We start from the raw sequence: 12,719 nt of genomic DNA on the forward strand, positions 1-12,719 counted from the left end.
CACATAGGATTGTGTTCAGTCGTATGTAGCCATAATTCAGCTCTTGTGGCTTAATCAAATAGGTGTTTTTATTTGTTCTCACATCAGTTGAAATCTGGAGATAGAGTGTAGGGATGGGGCAGGTGCATGAGAAAGTGGTCCATGACCCAGCTTCCTTCTAGCTCTCTGCTCCACAGCCTAGCTGTGAGCCTAGCTCTAAGCCTCCACAGAGAAAGACAAGTAAAAGACGAAAGGCAAAGAGCAGCTTGCCAAGTCTTCCTTTCTAACCTGAAAAAATACATAGCTTATTCTTCAGGTGATTTCCATCTCATTGGTCAGAATACAAGGGCTTTGTGGCAGGTAAGTCTTTTTCTGCACATTTTCTCTCTGAACAAGGCTAGGGAACTACTAATAAAGTTGAAGGGACAAAGCAGTATCTGACAACAACCACACCAAACTTTTCTCTCTGGAATCACAAATTATTATCCTTGATACATCTTACTACTTAGAGAAATTTGTACCAGTTGGTACTCAGGGTGACAGGACAATACCATCAGTGACCCCATACTATTGCTGGGTACCATCACACAAGAATGGATCTACCTAGATGGCAATGGAAGCTACTCAGAAGCTTGAGTGTAATATGCCCTGGGTGTATTACAACCAAGGTTTGTCGCAACCCACAATTAGTTCTGAGTGGCCCTTTTCTGCATGCCCTGGTTTCTTCCTTTTCTGACTTTCTCATATCTACATTATCATTCAAGCACACATGACAATCCTATCTAAAATATATCAGTGATATCAACAAAGGTGGAGTGTGTTTTGGTAATCTTACTAAATGTACATCTTAGTAAATGTCTCAGCTCTTTATGGTGTTGGCTGGTTTGTTCAGACATAGACACCAGATACATACACACATGTGATGTGTGTGTGTGTGTGTGTGTGTATGTGTAGGTAGTTACATATTTTCCTTAATTATATATATACATCTTTTTTTATCAATATATTTTCTCCCCTGATACTTTGTCGTCATTCATCTAACTGCATTCTGGGATCATCTGCTTACATGAATGATTTATCTCACTCAAATGCACAGAACAATATCCCCTCCAAAGCAGTTTGAATACCTTAGGAAAAAAAAAAAGAAAATACAGTTCAGAAAAATTGTCGTTCCCAGGAGTCTAAGGTTTTAGAAACCTCTCTTATGTTTTCCATTTTTCTGTGAAATCTAAGGCTTAATGTGAATAATCATTGTGGTTACATTTTATCCAGAGAGATTACATATCTGTCAAGATACTAAATCCCCAAGTCTACTGTAGTTGAATAAAATGCAGCAGAAAAACAATTTATTTGATAAATCAAGTTTTCCCATTTTTGTCTAAACTAACCAGAGGATCTATGTAGAAGTGAGTTTTAAAAATTGCCGTTTTCCTACTGTTTGCCCTCAGTCTTTACTTTGTTAAACTATACCTGACTTAATGTTAATAAAATTGGTATTTTTATTATGCTTGAAAGATTTAAAAGTATTTAACCTTACATAATCTTATTTGATTCTAATTTTTATAAAGTAGGTGGGAAATATATTATCATCTACATTTTATAGATAAAATTGAAAGTGTTTTAAGTGTCAGGTGTAGAGCCTGTATTTAGTTCTATGCTTCAGTGGTTTGCCAGACCATTGGGAAACATTTCCTTTTCCTTGATAAAAGGCAGTCTGAATTGTTATATATATTGACAATGAGCATAAGGTCCCAGGACTAGACATTTCACTGGTACAGTCTCTGTGTTCAATGGATAAATCTGCCGTGTTCCAGAATGAGGACAAGTACCTCTCTTTACTAATTTGGGAGATAAGGTTTGAAAGAATGAAGTGCGGTAGAAGGAGGAGGAGCAAAAATTATTTATTTTTTTCCTTCGTGGTTTATAACTTTGGGCATCTTATTTAAGCAGATCTTTTCCTACCCTGAAATCTTAAAGATATGCTTCTTTATTTTTCTAAGAATTTTCCAGTTTTGTTGGAAATCATTCTTTCATGTTCTTTAAATTACTTGGTATTTATTTTTATGAATGCTGTAAGGGAGGGATCATTTTCCCCCCAATAATCCAAGTAATGGTCTTGGATTATTTATCAATGTGTCAGTCTTCTCTCCACTAACATGTGATGCTCCCTTTGTCATTTGTTATTTTTGTATACATGTGGATCTGCCTGCGTATCAGCCAGGAGACCAGTGTGGCTAGAGCAATTAACATGGCATTGGTCCAGATGTAAAAGTTTACATCAGTGATACACTCTATTAATTTTCAGACTTTATAATACGTCTTTATATTTGATAAAGTGCCCAATATTTAGGGGTTGGAGGCATCAGAGGAAATGAGCAGTGTGAGATTTGGTTGAATTACAAAGTGAAAGAATGATGATCTGGAAATGAGTGGAAGAAAATACGCTCACCTGAAGTACCACAGTAATGTACTAGTCTTCTAAGCTTTTGTTCTTGTCCCCTTCGCAATCTGTTTTCTTCTCATCAGCTGCAGTCAAACCATGAAAATTAAGCCAGATCATGTAACTCCTCTCATCAGATTCTCCAGTGACTTCCCAGCTCATTTGAACTAAATCCAAAATCCTTAACATTCAGACCTACACAGTCTGAATAATCTCTGGCAAGAGTAATTCTGACCTCACCACTTATCACTCTCCACTTTTGACAATCTGCTTCAACTCTGCTGGCCTCATTTCAGTTCCTCAAACATGATAGCCATAGTTCAGCTGTAGGGCCTTTGCACATGCTCTGCCTGGAAACCTTCTCTGCCGGATGGTTGCTGTCATCCCTCATTTTATTCTTATCTCTGTTAAAAAGGCACCTCACTAGAGAGTCTTTAGACTACAGAGCACTTTCCCACCATCAATGTTTAACCCATCACTGTGCTTTATTTTTTTCATAGCACTTCATACTCCTAGAAATGTCACATATTGATTTTCTTACTGTCTGGTCTTCCTCCCTTCCCAGCATTTATATGCCCCATTTCAGCAAGGCCCCCATCTCTTCATGCACTGCTGTATCCCAGAAAGTTAAAACAACACCTTCACTGCAAGCACATCACTCAATGTAATTTAAATAGCCAGAGAGAGAAAATGCCATTTACCTTTAGGCCAGTTCAGGACTCATGGAGAAATTCTAGCAAAAATCATGAACTTTGGGGTCAGATAGAACAGGAATTTGAAACCCTACTCGAAGACTTATTAAATGTGTCCTGACTTACTTTAAGCCTTGAAAACTGATAATCAAAGGGATTAAATAACTCGTTCAAAGCCTATCAGATAGAAGAGCAGATTCCCATTTAAGATTTTGCCTGACACTTTTCACTGTGCTAAGTGTTTTCAGTACAGTAACACGAAGGGACTAATAAGGTATTTAGCATCTCTGCTCTGATAACTGGGATAAATTGAACCAGACAATGGTTATTAAAACCAATGACAAAGGTCTGGTACCACCAGTACGCGAGAGAACAGTGACTCAGTTTTTAAAAGGGCAGCACTCAAAAATGCGACTGTAAGATTTTTTGTTTCTTTAAACCCTGTACTCTGTGCTATTTCATAAGAAGAAAGTGAAATTTGTATATTTTTTGTTACCTAAAAACAAATCTGTTTCCATTTATAAAAGCAAACCAGGAATAATAGTAAATGAGGCGATCTGTTTTTCTCAGTTGTCTGTGCAGAAAGCATTTGTAAGACATAAAAGAGCATTCGATGGAGTTTTGGGGAGTTGGTCATAGGGGAATTTCTATATGTTCTTTCCCAAGAGACCTCATGGAATGACAATAAATCAGTAAATCTGTCACGATCTGGCCTTCTTTGCAGACTTCCTAGATTTGTTCCTATTCCTGGAATAGCTCCTTCTCCTGGGAAGTACTTATTTTTAACCGCCCCAAAACTCATGTACATTATTTCTTTAGATGTATTGCCATATCTGCTCTGGTTATGTGCTGGTTTTCCTGGCCAGGAGTGATGATGACAATGATGATGGCAGCAACAACAAAAATAACACTAAATGAAGAAAAAGCACTTTGCATGTATTGCTACTAACGTAGCCTCAGAACAACATGATAAAGTACTATTACTTTAATCTCCATTTTAGAGATGAGGAAACAGAGGCACAAGTAGATTAACTAAGTTGCCCGGGTGAACACAACCAGAGGGTTGTGGGGCCTGAACTCATACCAGGCAGCCTACCACTGGTGCCTGTGCTCTTGACCACAAAGCTGGGCTGTTGCATGTAGGTGGCTGCATATCTCTGATGGGGTCTGATCTGATCTCTGTTAATTTTGCTGTTTCAGTGCCCAGAGAGGAATCTCATTTCCTCACTTCCGAGTTATGAAGAGGCTAGGCGGAGGCACAATATCACACATGTGACATGAAAATGACCACATTTCCAGAAGCATGTAGCGGGGGCATGTGATGTATTAATGTATGTTTGCATCAATTGCAGGGTTAAAAGATCGTTTAGAGCTCTGCATGATCGCTTAGAAGCATGAAATGGGATATTTTGGAAATTTTGTTGGTTTGTGGAACAAGGCATGAGAGTGTTGGAGTTTCGCAAGTTTCTGTCTATATGTATGGAGAGAGAGCAAGACAGAGACAGAGCAGAGACAAAGTCCATACCCAAAGTAAATCTGTATGCCGTCCTTCAGCTGCCCTAAAAATCTGGCAGCTGATCCCAGTTAAAGGCAAAAATACCTTAGGAGGATAAAGGAAACTTTCTAGTATGCACCCAGAAATCTCAGCATTTTTGAGTGATAGAGAGAACTTTATTTATATGGTGGAATTGGGGCCTGTCCCCCAATAATAACACTGTAAAAACTTTGTACCATATTTTGTAGTGAAGTTTCATTTTAGTATTTCTTATACTTTGTTTTTCCCCTAGGGAAAGAAAAAAAGAGAAAGAAAATGAAGGGCACCTTTTATTCCTATAGTATCCTAACACAATTTCCCTATTAAGTTATGTGGAATTGAAATTATATTTGCCCAAAGAAAATTGAAGAAAATGCAAAACTCATTACAAAGAATGGGAATATTAAAAATTGAAATAATGATACTAACCTGGAATTGCAGAAACCACGAACCTCATAATCATTAATTTCCTGTGTTTCAGATGGTATGTGTTATTGCCTTTCTGAGGCAGAGCTTCATAAGACACAATGATGGAGCTGTCTGATTAGTCTTTTCTGAATGGTTTACGTGTAAACCTCTTCATTCAGTTTATGGCTATTGTTACTGTTTATAGAACCCATTCTTCTCTCCTTTTTGGCTGTAGGGTTTGTTTGTTTTTTTTACCCTAAAACCCATTGAGTTAAACATATTCTTAATTGCTACTTGCCATGTTGATCTTTTTGTTGTTGATTTCAAGTATTTCCATCAATGGACAGGTTTTTGTTTTGTTTTGTTTTGTTTTGTTATGGAAAAAGTGCCTAAACTCTATAATTATGGGGAAGGTCAGAACATTTTCCTTTAAATAAAACTGTTTCTGTTACACAATCTTTCAACTTCTCACCCCTAAATAAAAATGTATTAATGTATAATGTATCACACTAATTCATGGTGGGTTTAGAAATATGCTGACTTTCTTTATCAAATATGAGCCCCCGAATTATGTATGTCTAAGTAATATTCCTCAGATCCTCCATAGCGCTGAATTTTCAAAGTTATAATTAAAGGTTCATATAATTGTCCTTCATCAAAGCCAATTTTAAGGGATGACTTAATATTACAAGTTTTTAAGGCTTTATTTTCAAAGTCACACTTTATCATAGAGTTTCAGTCTCCATTTTTGAGAATATAAATGTAAAGAATGAAGACAAAAGTTGTCTCTCCTCTTAAACTTTTTGACTAAGGTATTGTTTTCCCCTAAGATATAACTATACAATTTCCTTAATAGTAATATTCCAAGTCATAGAGTATGTAAAAGTCCTCTCCATGGTGTTGGATATTTCTAGGAGTATATGTTTTCATTGTTGTTCTACGTGCAATTCTTAGACTCCTAGTATTATCTTTCTTCTACTCTGCACACTTACAACCAATAACACTTTTATTGTTTCCCTCAAGAAACAAAAGCTTTTCTTGTATTTAGTAACTTTTTTTTAATTTTTTTTTAACGTTTATTTATTTTTGAGACAGAGAGAGACAGAGCATGAATGGGGGAGGGGCAGAGAGAGAGGGAGACACAGAATCGGAAGCAGGCTCCAGGCTCTGAGCCATCAGCCCAGAGCCCGACGCGGGGCTCGAACTCACGGACCGTGAGATCGTGACCTGAGCCGAAGTCGGACGCTCAACCGACTGAGCCACCCAGGCGCCCCTGAATTTAGTAACTTTTATTCAAAATTTTGGAAGCCAAAGATGGTTCAGATCATGTGCACAAAGCCTTTTGTCATCTTACTGTCTTACCTTCCACCCCAGGTGGCTTCATGAGCTCCACATTTTTTTTTTTCTGTTATGGGGAGAAACAAAGCTTTACACATTTCTTATTCCCTAACACGAATGCCCCAACTTGTCAATATGCTCTACAAAACAAAAGACCTTCCATTATTGGTGCTTCACTTTTTACCAAAAGAATCGTAGTTCCAGATCCCAAATTATTTTTTCTTCCTGTTACTCGTAACGCTTACTCTTATTATATATTTAGAATTGTGTGATCAAACCAAACCAATTCTCCTTTTGTCTATGTTCTTAAGAGATCAAAGCTAACGACCCTTTCTTAATCCATGCTTTTAGATGTTTGTACTTTATTTTTTTATTAAAAAAATGTTTTAACGTTTATTTATTTTTGAGAGACAGAGAGAGACAGAGAATGAGCAGGGGAGGGGCAGAGAGAAAGGAAGACACAGAATCTGAAGCAGGCTCCAGGCTCTGAGCTGTCAGCACAGGGCCCAGTGTGGGGCATGAACCCACGAACCATGAGATCACTACCTGAGCCAAAGTTGGATGCTTAACTGACTAAACCACCCAGGCACCCCTAGATATTTGTATTTTCATCTTCACCCTGTTTTATTACAAGATTCCTATGATTTTATGCTCATCTAAGTTGATTTATTTTTTATTTTATGCAACTCAAATACTTTTTTAAAAGTAATGGGTCAATAATTTTTTATTTTTTATTGTTTATATTGTTTTTTATTGTGTATATATGTGTGTATATTCATATATTCACATATAAGCATATATCATATGTATGTATTACATATATATTCCAAGAACTTTTTCAATGTCTCTTATATAGGTTACAGTGCTATTCATGCTACCTCATCACTGTGAATCGTCTTGTGCTATTTCAGGTTTCATTTTAGGGGCAGTTTGTAGAACATATTTAGGAGCTCAATGTGACACCTTGTGGAAAGGTTAACTCAGATTCATAAAAGGACTGGGATTAACATATGTGAGATTTTCCATTTGTCCTGAAACTTCCAAGGCCCATTACACTTCTTAGTTGGATAAAATGACTCATGGCCAAGATCAGATTAAGAAACTAGCCTTCTGGAGAGTGACATCAGCAAGATGGTGGAATAGGAGTTTTCTACCTTCTTCCCCCCCCCCCCCCCACACACACAAATTGATTTTGACAGTAACCACACACAAGAGTACTTTTGTGGGAATGAAAGAGAGTCTAGCAGAAAAGTTCTACTACACCACTGGAGCAAAACAATCTGAGATTGGACATTGAATAGAGTAAGAGGACCAGTTTCACTTTACTCCCACCACACTACTCCAAGATGGTACAGCTCAGTGCCAGAGAGATGCCTTGACCCATGATGCCTCCCACAGGGGAGGGTGAGAGTATGTGAGTGAGTGCCTGGCTTCCTCCTATGTGTGAAATGCTGCCAAAGAGGCCCACTTCTTTCTCACCTGATTCAGAATACTGAGGTGATCCACATGACTAATAGGCAGGGAGAGTTTGGGGGTATAGCAGGAAGGGCTCAGAATACATCAAAGACATATGGACCATACTACTTCATGCACTTCCTGAGGAAGCCTGCCCATGAGCTGCCAGGATGCCTCACCTACAGATTGTCCCCTGCACCAAATGGCCCATAGGCATTTTCAATGTTCTGCATGCCTCACTCCCACACACACACACACACACACACACACACACACACACATATCCCACAGCTGGCTCCCTATGCAGGCCCCAGAGGGCAATGAATATTCTCCTTTGCAGAAAGCTAGTGAATATGCACAGAAAGCTGGCACAACTCAGTGGGATTGGGAGAAAGCACACAAACTTGACCATTCAGCAAGCACCCTAGGGAAAGCAAACGGGAGGCTGTCAGCACCCACCCTGGCTTTGTAGGATCAAGAGAAGAAATACAATCTTTTTAAAAATATTTTTAATGTTTATTTATCTGAGCATGAGCAGGGGAGGGGTGGAGAGAGAGGGAGATGCAAAATCTAAAGCAGGCCCCAATCCAAACTGTTAGCACAGAGTCCGACGGGGGGCTTGAACCCACGCACCGTGAGATCATGACCTGAGCTGAAGTCGGACACTCAACCAACTGAGCCACCCAGGTGCCCCAGAAATACAATCTTAAGAATCATCCCTACCTCCACCCTGTGAAGCATGAGTATCCGTAGACAAGGTCTTAGAAAGCCTTAGAATCTCTAGCAGGGCTGACAGGTGAAGGTATTCCTCTCCTGAAGCCAGTCAGTAAAGAAGACTGGAAGAAGTGACTGCTTCTTTACCTATGAAGACAGCAATGTAAGACTTCAAGGAACGTGAAAATTCAAAGAAACATTACATCATCAAAGGAATACGATAATTTTTCCATGACTGGCCCCAAAGCAATGGTTATCTACAATATGTCAGACATGGAATTTGAAATAGTTGTTTTAAAGGAAGCTCAGGGAACTACAAAAAAACACAAAAATACAACAAACTCGGGAAAACAATACAAGAACAAAATGAGAGGTTAAACAGAGAACTAGAAATTAAACAGAGAACTAGAAATAATAAGAAAGAACCAGGGGCACCTGGGTGGCCCAGTTGGTTGGGCATTCGACTTCCACTCAGGTCATGATCTCACAGTTTGTGGGTTCAAGCCCTGAATCAGATTCTGTGCTGACAGCTCAGAGCCTGGAGTCTGCTTTGGATTCTGTGTCCCTCTCTCTGTCTGCCCCTTACCTGCTCATGCTCTGTCTCTGTCTCTGTCTCTGTCTCTCTCTCTCTCAAGAATAAATAAAACATTAATTTTTTTTTTAAGAAAGACCAAACAAATTCTGGAGCTGAATACAATGAATGAAATGAAAAATGCAATAGGGAGTGTGGACAACCGACTTGAGTAAGCAGCAGACAGCATGTGTGAACTCAAAGACAAATCATTCGAAATTATCTAGTCAGATAACAAAGGAAAAAAGAATGAAAAAGAGTGAAGAAAGTCTGTGTGACTTATGGGATATCCTCAAGTGAAAGAATTTACATACTGTGGGAGTTCCAGAAGGAGAAGAGATGGAAAAGGGGGCAGAAAGATTACCTAAAGAAATAATGGCTGAGAATTGCCCAAATCTTGGGAGAGATGTGGTCCATGTTCATGAAGCTTTCCTTCTATAAGAGGAGTTAACAAGGCTAGAAAGAAGTAGGAGTGAGATGAGTGGCATGATTGAAAAGTTGGACTGAAAACATTTTTCTCTCCAGTTAGCTGATTCTCAGAAGGGGCCATTAAGGACAGTCATTCTGCATTTCAGTGCTTGTGGAAACAGGGGCAAGACAAAGTTTGGGGACCTGAAAAGAAGGAAAGAAGCCTGAACTGAAGTTTGGACAAGTCAAATTATTGGGCATTCAGCTTGGTCAGTGAGAGCAAACAGTTCAGCTAATCATTTATGAGGTGAAAATGGGAATTTTAAAGGCCTACAGGAGACCTTGTCATAGATAAGCAGGGGAGGCATCTGTGAGTCTTATCTAAAGTCATATGAGGAAGTGTGGTTTGTTGCAATAAGTTGTTTCCCGAACACAACAGTGTGAAGAACTTCTTAACTATCACTCTTTTTCGGAGACACAGGTCTCAGGTGAAGTTGAACATTATCAGGGGTTATTGGAATATAGAATTCTCTGCAAGGAAATGGATCAGATTTCTTCTAAACTGTGGAAGAAACTGTATTGCCAAAGAGACCACAAGTCTAAACTTTTAAAAATCCCCTTTGAACCATGAAACTTTAAAGCAACTCTTGATATTTCATATTTTCATGGGTAAGAAACAGCCTGCAGGAATTGTACAGTTTCCAAGTTGTGCATTGGTCCCAATTTCCACTTCAAATATGGCCATGGAGGATAATGGATGAGGGAAAACCTCAGATTGTTCCAAGCCTGAGTTCATGGAGAATTTGAACAAGGTCCAAGAATTCTGGGCTATTTCAGGAACTACCTCAAGGTAGGGGGATGTTACAGTTGCTATCAATATAATCTTCCTTTTAAATTTTTTTTTAATTTTTCTTTGTGAGTATCCTGCATCTCCTCTATTCTTATTTAATGATAAATCCATAGAAAGTGGCAGATAACTTGTTCTTTTAGATCTTAGGCTACTGGACCTTGAGAAGGTAGGTCTAGACATTACGGTAGGACTATGCAACTCCTGGAGATCCTGGACTTTGAGTTAGATGGAGGGACAGGAGTTGATTGCCTCCCTTGGGGATATGGGGAGTATGTACTGTGTTTGAGAGGAAAGGCATGGATAGTTGAGAAGAGAAGCTGACTGTGGAAAACATGACTTGCTTTCAACTATAGACTCTTCTGTAGAGTTTGTTGCTGGAAAATGACTTCTCAGCTGGGGATTCTTCTTCCCACTACTCCGTGTGCATATAACTGGTCTCAAATGATTCTGACCAATGGAATATGAACCTCTAAATATATAAAGTCAAGCAATTACCTTTCCCAGAATAAGAAAGTGAGCATCCCAACATACAAAACTTGAAAGCAAATGAAATAAAACAAGCTACTTTGGATAAGTGTGCTAAAGGCAGAAGGAGGGGAGAAAGGGGCTAATATATATCCAGAATCTACTAGATAACAGTTGCCGGATCACATGCTTTAGTGATATCTCCTTTAAGCTGCACCAAAACTTATACAGCTGAGAAAATCTAGACTCAGAGTAGCTAATAACTTGCTCAAGGTCAAAACAGGACTAAAAAGTGGAATCAGTTTTCAATCGCAAATACATTGGATTCTTTTGAAGACACCTCACTGCCTCCAGCTAAAAATTTTCAACTATCATATACAGTATTTCTTTTCTATAATTGTCATCAACTTTATCACTGTCATCATCATCATCATCATCATCAATAGCTGATTACCGTCACTATCATTATCATCCCACTTCACATTTATGGTGCACCTATTGTATGACCAGACCTGAACTAAGTACTTGCCATGCACTATCTCTAACTCTTTTTATCGAGCATATTTTTTATCTCACTTATTATTTACTGGGCCCCTATTATGTGCCAAATACTACTCCAGATGCTTGGCATATATTATCTCCAGACTTCACAACAACCCTCTGAGTGAATTAGTTACTATTACTTTTACCCTGAAGCAGAAACAGGTTCAGAGAGATTAAGAAACCAAACAGAGTTCACATACTCTGAAATAGAGTTCCTCTTGGCTTTTTTGACATAGAGCCAAGATAGTATTCATACTCTTCAATATGTGTAGTATATTTTTTCAGAATCCTCATATATTGCAGTATTTGATGCCCATAAAAATTGTTTTTCCCGTAAGAAATTTTTTTAAGTTTTTATAAAAGTTTATTTATTTTGAGAGAGAGTGCACAATTAGGGGAGGGGCAGAGAGAGAGAGAGAGAGAGAGAGAGAGAATCCTAAGCAGGCTCCACACTGTCAGCACGGAGCATGGGGCTCAAACTCATGAATTGCAAGATCATGACCTGAGCTGAGACCTAGAGTCAAACGCTCAACCAACTGAGCCACCCCAGGTGCCCCCACAAGGCCTACTTTCAGTGGCAGCCTTCACCACCTGAACAATGGTCCCATTGTTTGCACACACATGAAAATGGTAGCCAACACATCCCATTGACCAGAATTTTGAAGCTTAGTTTTGTTTCTCTGGTTTGGAGAAAATAACTTTTTGAAGCATCATTTTACTACCTTCTCTATAACAGACTATAGACTATAGTCTCTAAAGACTCTATAGACTATAGTCTCTATAACAGACTATTGCTTTTGGGAAGGGTTTTTCAATTAGACATTACTAATTGTGCCCATATGTCAGGGGTGGAGAGAAAGTAAAATTAGATATGACAACAGAGAAGTATGCTTTTCGCTCTCACAAAAATCATTTTTGTTTTTGTTTTTGTTTTTATATTGTTATTGACTCCTGCTCCTCGCCACCCTATATGATGATCCTTGGAACTTGAGAAGGCTGTGGGATGAGCTTAGTGTATACCACAGACTAGGAGTGTAAGGGTGTGAGGCCTCTAACTCACCTTGCTCCCAACCAACTCTGAAACCAACCATTGCTTCCTTCCTCAAATTGTTACTTATGGTTTTATACTGAAATTCTCTGCAATGCCAATCACGTGAAGCATAGAATTCAGAAGTGGTGGTGGTGAGAAGGGGCAATTATGCATCCTTACTTGGTACCTTGGTACCATGTATGTATGTGCATTTTTATATGATGATCGCGAGCCAATCAGGGCTTCCCCTGACCCTCAAGGATGGGGAGGCTGCAGAGAAGAACCGTCCTAC

Source organism: Lynx rufus, unplaced genomic scaffold, assembly GCF_022079265.1.
Source record: "Lynx rufus isolate CCGP_SWC_20201006 ecotype Redwood Valley unplaced genomic scaffold, mLynRuf1.p SCAF_10, whole genome shotgun sequence".
Taxonomy (NCBI): domain Eukaryota; kingdom Metazoa; phylum Chordata; class Mammalia; order Carnivora; family Felidae; genus Lynx; species Lynx rufus.